We start from the raw sequence: 7,798 nt of genomic DNA, 5'->3' as shown, positions 1-7,798 counted from the left end.
CCCCCCCCCCGCCCCCCCCAGGGTGGATAGCCACGCTGCAATCCCTTCTCCTCCATTCTTCTCTCAGGATCTTGGGCATGCATACACACCCAACCGGCGTGAGTTTAAGCCACCAGGTCCGGGACTCGAACCACAGTCTACTACAAGGGAGTCCAGCAACATAACCATTACACTAACTGCTGGTCCCTTTTATGGGATATTCAAAATCAGCAAAACAGTGCTGTGATACATCCTTTATAAAATTTCTTTTAGATCTTGAATAATTTGACATAGTTTTACATATTAATATGCAAAATTGCTAAGTGCATGCTGAAGTTACTTAATCATATGTGAAATGTGACAAAAAGAAACAAAAGTAGATAAGGTAATGTTGTAATAACAGTTCTGTATTGCCAATTATAGAAGGAACTTGGTAAAATTTTCTCTATTCTGGGACCAGCAGATGGCACAATGGTTACGTCTCTAGATTCCTAGCAGTCAAATGTGGTTCGGTTCTCAGATCTGTGGCTTGAAACTCACGCCAGGCTTGTGTGTGTGTGTGTGCGTGCCTAAAATCCCGAGAAAAGAATGGAGAAGAAGGGATTGCAGTGTGGCCATCCTCCCTGGGGGGTGTTTCTTGCTTTCTGTCTCTCTGTCTCTAGTGAGTGCACACGCCATATAGCAAAAATCTCTCTAAAAAAAATTCTCTACTATGAAACCAGCTCTAGTATATTTCTGTTTCACTTGTAAAATCTACTTCAGACTATTCTTAAGTTTTTATTAGTGTGCCTCCGTATTACCCAAACAAACAAATCTGCAACTAGCTTTACACTTCTCTGGATGGCAACTAGCAGTAGAATGTCAAAACCTGTCCTTTGGATTTTCAAGTGGAAGTTAATACTGAAATTATGTTTTCTTTCCCCATAGCATTTTATATTAACATCACTTCTCTCCTGGCTGGTTGTCACCAAGCCTGTGGTACTGCCTCAGTTTTGGTTTTCAGCAGTAGTATACATGACACATAGGCTCAATTAGAGCCTCAAAAACTATGAAAGAACTTCAAAAATTTTGTGGAAAATGAAATTTAAGTTTTCTTTGTTTTTGAAAATCATGTATAATTTTTTTCATAAAACATTTTTTCGCTGAAATTTTTTGAGAGTCCTGCATATTGTCCAAATTTGGAGAAAAATGATTCAACATTGTTTAACTTTGTATTGTGTTATTAACAATCAAATAACCACATGTATACTTTTATTTATACTGATTATAAGCTAATTTATTAATTTCATGGATTCTGATATACCCAACAGTTGACCTCTTTTTTTCAGCACTGTTTTGCTATCTCCTTTTACTTGGTGCCTTTTTGAGAGGTATTGGCTGTGACATACCTTTTCTGCTATAATCCTTGTTCTAGCTCCCTCTTTCAAATTCTCTTTCTTTCAGTTCTTAACTACTCTATTCCTTACCACTGTGTCCAGTTCATCTTCCTCTTTGTGTAGAAATAACACAACTTCTTGCTCTGGCTTCTTATCCCAATGTTGACAGACAGCTCATGTAGTTTCATTCTTATGTTGGGATTAGATGCAAAATATCTTCATCCAGGAAATGGAAGGGTCTTGATGGAGTTTGGAGTCATTTAGAAAATGGAAGTGACTGCTGACTATCTTATTGGTCTTCTAAAAACAAAACAAAAACAAAGCAAAACAAAACAAAACACTATGTAAAAGTAAAAAAAACGTTTAAATTCTTAGTTTTCATTCGTATGGCTTGGTACAAAGGAGCCAGGAGCCCTTGTTTTTTTACATGAAAGCTCTGGGTTTTTGTTGTTGTTTTGTTTGCTTGCTTCTGATTTGATAGCTCTGGCCACAGACGTTCTAAGCAGCCATGTTTGTTAAAATGTTAACCATCCGATCTCTCTGACAGAAAATATGTTGATGTGTTACAGATTGAAAGAAAATGCATTTTGAGATCCATGTGAATTGCTTTTTCCAAACTATTTACTCATTATATATTTAAAGGTCACTAGAACACATCAGTGTTTCAACTTTCTGGGAATTTATTCACTGCTGGTAACGTAAGTGAGGCTTCCCTGTTTTTCATTAGTGTCTGGTATTTTTTAAGTTTGTGAGTTCTGACCTTCTAACTCAGAAGCTGAACAAAATAGCTTGGTTTCAACATTCTGAATCATGGCAGAGGTTTTATTCCCAAGATGACCATAGGAACCAGATGACATGCTATGTCCTTCTGTCACCAACATTACCCTAAACAAAGGACTCATATTTTGGCCACGTTTGGTTAAATCTTCTGGGTATAAGTTTCAATTAAGACATTGCCAAAGTTCTGTTTGAGTGGGATAAAATTGTCTCTTCTGTCTCTTTCAATAATTTGTTTTTATTTTCTCCTTAGAATCTGTTCTTTACATGGAAGAATCAACAGTTCTCAATAGTTTTCTCCATATGGTGGAATCACATGTTGTTTCCAGTTGCTTGACTAGGCTCTTGAATATTTTAAATTTTCTCACTCTAATTTTTTTTAATTAAAAAGAGACTTGCCAGATATCATCACAATAATAGATTTTCCCCTTCTTTTCAAATGACTATTTTATCATCAATCAGTTGTGCAAGGGTTTTGAGGAGGAAATTTGTAGAAACTAAAGTGCTTCTCATATTTTAATATACATAGAAATCACTGAGATGTCATTAAAATGTAGATTCTGATTCAGTAAATTTGGAATGGGAGCTAAAATTCTATATTAATCTTTATTTATTTATTTATTTATTTATTTATTTATTTTGAGAGAGATTTTGCTATAGGATGTGTGTGTGCTTGTAAGAGACACAGAAAGTGAGAAATCGCCCCCCAGGAGGATTGGCCATGCCACAATCCTTTCTCCTCCATTCTCCTCTCAGGATTTTGGGCACGCACACACATGCGCCCAGCATGAGTTTCAAGCCTCCAGGTCTGGGACTCGAACAGCAGTAGGCCATATGGAAGTCCAGCGATGTAACCATTATGCAATCTTCTGGTCCCAGTCCTACATTAATCTTACCAGCTCCTTGGTGTTGCTGCTGCTGGCCTGATAGCCATATTTGAATAAAAAGACTGTCCAGTGGTTTCAAACTATAGTTCATATTATATAAGTCACATGGAGGGCTTGTTTAAGGGCCTGTTGCTGCTCTTCCTTACCCCTGGGTTCTAATCCAGTAGGTATGGGGTTGAACCTGACAATTTGCATTTCTGCACAATTTTCCAAGTATTTGCTAATACAACTTCAGGAACCTGATCTTTTTCCACTGATCTAGAATCCTTTTGATCAATTTCTGGTTGCAGACCACATCAGCATCAGCATTACTTGGGAGCCTGTAAGAATGAAGAATCTGAACCAGCAGTTGCATGGTTGTTAAGGCTCTGGACTCCCAGATGGATAAATGTGGTTGAAGTCCTGGACCTGGTGGCTTGAAAATCTCCTGGGTGCATGTGTGAGTATGCCTAAAATTCCAGGAAGAAAATGGAGAAGAAGGGATTGTGGCATGACCATGCCCTCTGGGGGGTACTTTCTCACTTTCCCTCTCACTATTTCTTTTCAGTGAGTATAAGTGTCCTATGGCAAAAACCTTAATTTAAATTTTTTTTTTTACAAATATGAAGACTCTTAGGCTACTTTCCAGACCTGCTAAAGTAAGCTTTGAGAAGCATTACATAGTCTCTTAATTCCTTCAAATCAATGACTCTTAACTGTAGCTCTTTTTAAAAAACTCTAATGTCCCAAGCCAGACCTCAGAACAATTCCATCTGAATCTTTGGGGCTGGGGCCCAGGCATCATTATTTTCTAAAGTTTCCCAAGGTATTCCAATGTGCAGTTGTGATTGGGAACCACTTGGTAGATGGAGCTGGAGAATGAAGAAAATAATCTTGTTGTTTGCTAACAGAAGGAGACTTGGAGGTACTCCTTTTCCTTGTTGCCACCCTTTTAGACTATGTGTCATTGATTATTGGGCCAAGAGAAACTACTCTGGGCCAGAGCACTAATTGCTTTGAAATGCTGGCTTTTAGCAACCTGCATACACATTTTGGCTATTTGGCCTCACTTTGCTCCTTCTTTGCCACACATAAAGTTAGCTGGAGTCAACAGCTCCTGTGTCCTGCTGTCTCTAGGCTAAGACTTTAGAAAGATAACTCATGGATATTTAGGTTATTTTCCTACCCTGCTTTCATTCAAAGCTAGTATACCTTATCGATCAGATTTTAATGGGAACAGAAAGTTCTCCTTCATGGATAATATATGCCAGGATACAGATAAAGCTATTTTACAGAGCTACGTGGTACCTAACTTTATACACTAGAGATGATTTGTGTAATAGATTAAATGTCCTCAAGCACATATTAATCATTTTCCCTAGAAACATAGATTTGTGTGGGCATTTGAGCTGGAATAATGGTATTGAAAACCTGACCTAATATTCTTAAGCCTTAAAATTTTGCCTAGGCTAGCCAAGTTTTTGTGGTTGATTACTGATTTTGGACAAAATCATGTGTTATCATTTATAAAGAAGTGTTAGATTATCATCATTTATAAGGGATATAAAAGCTGCATTTAATTATGATGTTTCTTAATTTTATGTTCCAGGAAAGGGTAAACTACATTTCTATATATAAACTATAGCAATTCCTGTGTGCCTAAGAGCTCTGTCCTATTTTGTTGGGCAAAAGAAGCATAGTTTTCTAAAGAGAAACTGTTTCAAATTCTAAATATTCTAAATGTTCTCCTTGGAGATAGGGAATATGTTTTGAAGTATCTTCTTCCTTTGTATCTCTGTCAACTTCTTAATTTATTTAAATCCTTTTAATTTCCTTTGATTCAACTCAGGCTAAAAATTTCCACAAGGTTATCAACTGTTGCTGAATTATTAAATTGCTTTCACTTTTCCTACATTTCCCTACCTTCATGAACCAGGATCCTCTTTTTGTGTGCTGTCTTGATTCCAGCTGGGAGGCTTCTCCCTGCGTTTCATGCCTGTTTTTCATGAAGTGGGTTGTCCCCATGAGGAAGCTCTCTATCCTGTACCATTTCCTGAGGGTAGCAACCAAAACTACACAGAGTTCCTGATGTGATTTGATTCACCATCTTGGTCAGGTCGAAACATAAATGTTACTGAAAAAGTTACTGAATAAAACAAACTGTAAACCATGGCACTTTTATTACATAGAAAACTCTAAAGCTAAAGTCCTTAAGGAATCCTCCACAAATATTAGTAAATTTTTAACAACTATTGTGTGTTTGGGAGTGGAGAGAGAGGCTTGATTTGTAGAACATACTAAATTCTGTGGTGTAGGGTTTCACGCTGTTCTGCAGAGAGGTGCACAATAGTCTCTTGCTAGTTAATAGGAGTTGAACCAGGCCCAGCATACCAAAATACTAGTTATCAAAATATCTCTAATAGTTTGAGCTTCCAGATCTCATTTTCCTTTTACTTTCAAATGGCACAGAGCCTTACTAGTCAAAAGATGTCTCTAAGATACATTTCTCCTAGCAGATGTTATCTTCACAATATACTTCTAGAAAACTCTGGTTTTTGTTTGTTTGTTTTACAGGAGGGTTTTTAAATCATCTCAGAAATCTCCAGTGAAATGTATTTTCTTATCTGGCCAGCATTCTCAGATTCCTGCAAAGCAACTCAGTGAGAATCCAATAGTATATTCAGGAGTCCAGGTATAGAGACTAAACTGTAAGTCATAGTACTGAAAATGTTTAGAGCTGGCTTACAGGTCATTTAAAGTCTTGTTTCTCAAAAAAGTATTTCTTTGGGACCAGCAGTTAGCGTAATGGCTATGTCGCTGGACTCCCATGTAGTCGACCGCGGTTCGAGTCCCGGACCCAGTGGCTTAAACTCATGCCAGGCGCGTGTGCGTGCGTGCCCAAGATCCTGAGAGGAGAATGGAGGAGAAGGGATTGTGGTGTGGCCATCCCCCCTGGGGGGTGATTTCTCGCTTTCTGTCTCTCTGTCTCTCTCTGTCTGTCTGGCAAGTGCACATGCCCTGTAGCAAAAAACCTCTCCAAAAAAAGAAAAAAAATGTATTTCTTTTTGTTCAGTTCATGTATGCTCATGACTATTACATATATGATAAAACATAACATATATGATGGCTTCTTGATCATGTTACATCCTCAAGAGACACAATTATTCAAAGAGATTCACTAATTTTGGATATATATTTATTTTCAGAATAACAAAGAAGTAGTTTATGTATGATACTTCAAAGAATACCTAGATTTTGCCATTATTGTTTATATTGGTGTTAGAACATGTGAAATATGAACTGCTCTAATTTTTACTAAAGAAAGTACAGTGAGAAGGAACCCTCCTAATTGAAAATGTGGTTAATGTTTTCTTGGATGTTAACTTCCCATTACCTCATAGTTTTTATGTTAGTTATGATATTCTTTCTGTAAAGGGGAAATTAGTAATGGTGAGCAATATATTGTATGTAGTTTCTTAATGATTGTGTTCCAATTTGGGTGAGTTTTGCCTTAACATAGAGGCTTTCTCTATCAGGATAATGATGTAAGAATCAATATAATGTTCTGAGGGTAAACTGATACCTTTAGGATTGGCATATTTCTTCTTAAAACAAATATTGCTGCAATAATCTCTTTTTATTTTTTAATTATTCTTTTCCTTTTTCTTTTCTTATTTTTTTATATGCAATCACCATACATCTTTACACCATACAAAATGGATTTTTACCAGCATGAATGTGTTGTATATTAGGCAAGTCAAAGATATTGCCATATATATTATCATCACCAGATAATTTCCCATTTTTGTTTGTTAAATGATTTTGCTTCTTCTTTTTCTTTACTCCCTTGATCTCCTCCCTCCCACCTACCCCTTGTGAATCCTCCTCCTGCACTATCTCTGCTATCTACAGTTGCTCTCCATGCCTTTATACCTTCCAATCTTTAATTTCTGCCATAGAGTGCAGACATTCGGTATATATTGAGTGGGGACATAAAATGTGCCTCTTTCATAGTCTGGCTTGTTTTGCTTAGCAGTAAATCTTCCATATTTGTTCACTTTCTATCAGATGCCTCAAGGTCTCATTGTTCTTTATGGCTGAGTAGTATTATGTAGTATATATGTGCAACACTTTTTTCAATTCATTCATCTGTTCTGGGACTTTTGGGTTGATTCCATGGTTTAGCAGTTGTGAATAATGCTGCAGTAAACTTGGATGTGAAAGTACTTTTCCAACTGAGTGTATTCCTATCCTTTGGGTAGATGCCAGGAGTAGAATTACTAGATTGTATAATAGTTCTATTTATAGGTTTTTGGGGAATCTCCATACTGTTCTCCATAGTGGTTGTACTATTTTACAATCCCACCAACAGTGTAGGAGAGTTCCCTTCTCACCTCAGCCTTGTCAGCGCTTATCATTCTTTATTTTTTTAAACATAGCCATTCTGACTGGGGCCAGAAGGTATCTCATTGTGGTTTTGATTTGGACAGTATTGCTTTTATGATTCCAGACTTCTATGATTGCTTTTTCTAATTCTGTGAAGAATGTCTCTAGTAATTTGATTGGGATTGTATTAAATTTATAATTCGGGTAAAATTGACATTTTGATTATGTTAATTCTTCCAATCTAAGAACATGGAATGCCCATCCAGTTTTTTTGTATCATTTTCAATTTTTTTTTTTTTTGGAAAGGTTTTTGCTATAGGGCGCGTGCGCTTGCCAGATAGACAGAGAGAGACATAGAGACAGAAAGCGAGAAATCACCCCCCAGGGGGGATGGTCATGCCGCAATCCCTTCTC

The 7,798-nt window shown here is 37.0% G+C and overlaps 1 long non-coding RNA gene across 1 annotated transcript in view; it reads left to right on the top strand.

Annotated features, from left to right (window-relative positions):
• Nucleotides 1-7,798, top strand: part of LOC114005204 (uncharacterized) — an 89,652-nt gene that overhangs the window by 81,012 nt on the left and 842 nt on the right. The window contains exon 2 of the long non-coding RNA XR_003547079.1: nt 3,310-3,458. This is a non-coding gene — a long non-coding RNA (uncharacterized LOC114005204). The remainder of the gene's footprint in view (nt 1-3,309; nt 3,459-7,798) is intronic.

Source organism: Tupaia chinensis, unplaced genomic scaffold (genome assembly GCF_000334495.1).
Source record: "Tupaia chinensis unplaced genomic scaffold, TupChi_1.0 Scaffold143481_1, whole genome shotgun sequence".
NCBI classification, from domain to species: domain Eukaryota; kingdom Metazoa; phylum Chordata; class Mammalia; order Scandentia; family Tupaiidae; genus Tupaia; species Tupaia belangeri.
The sequence above is the reverse complement of the archived record's forward strand: the minus strand, read 5'-3'. Positions and strand labels throughout refer to the sequence as shown.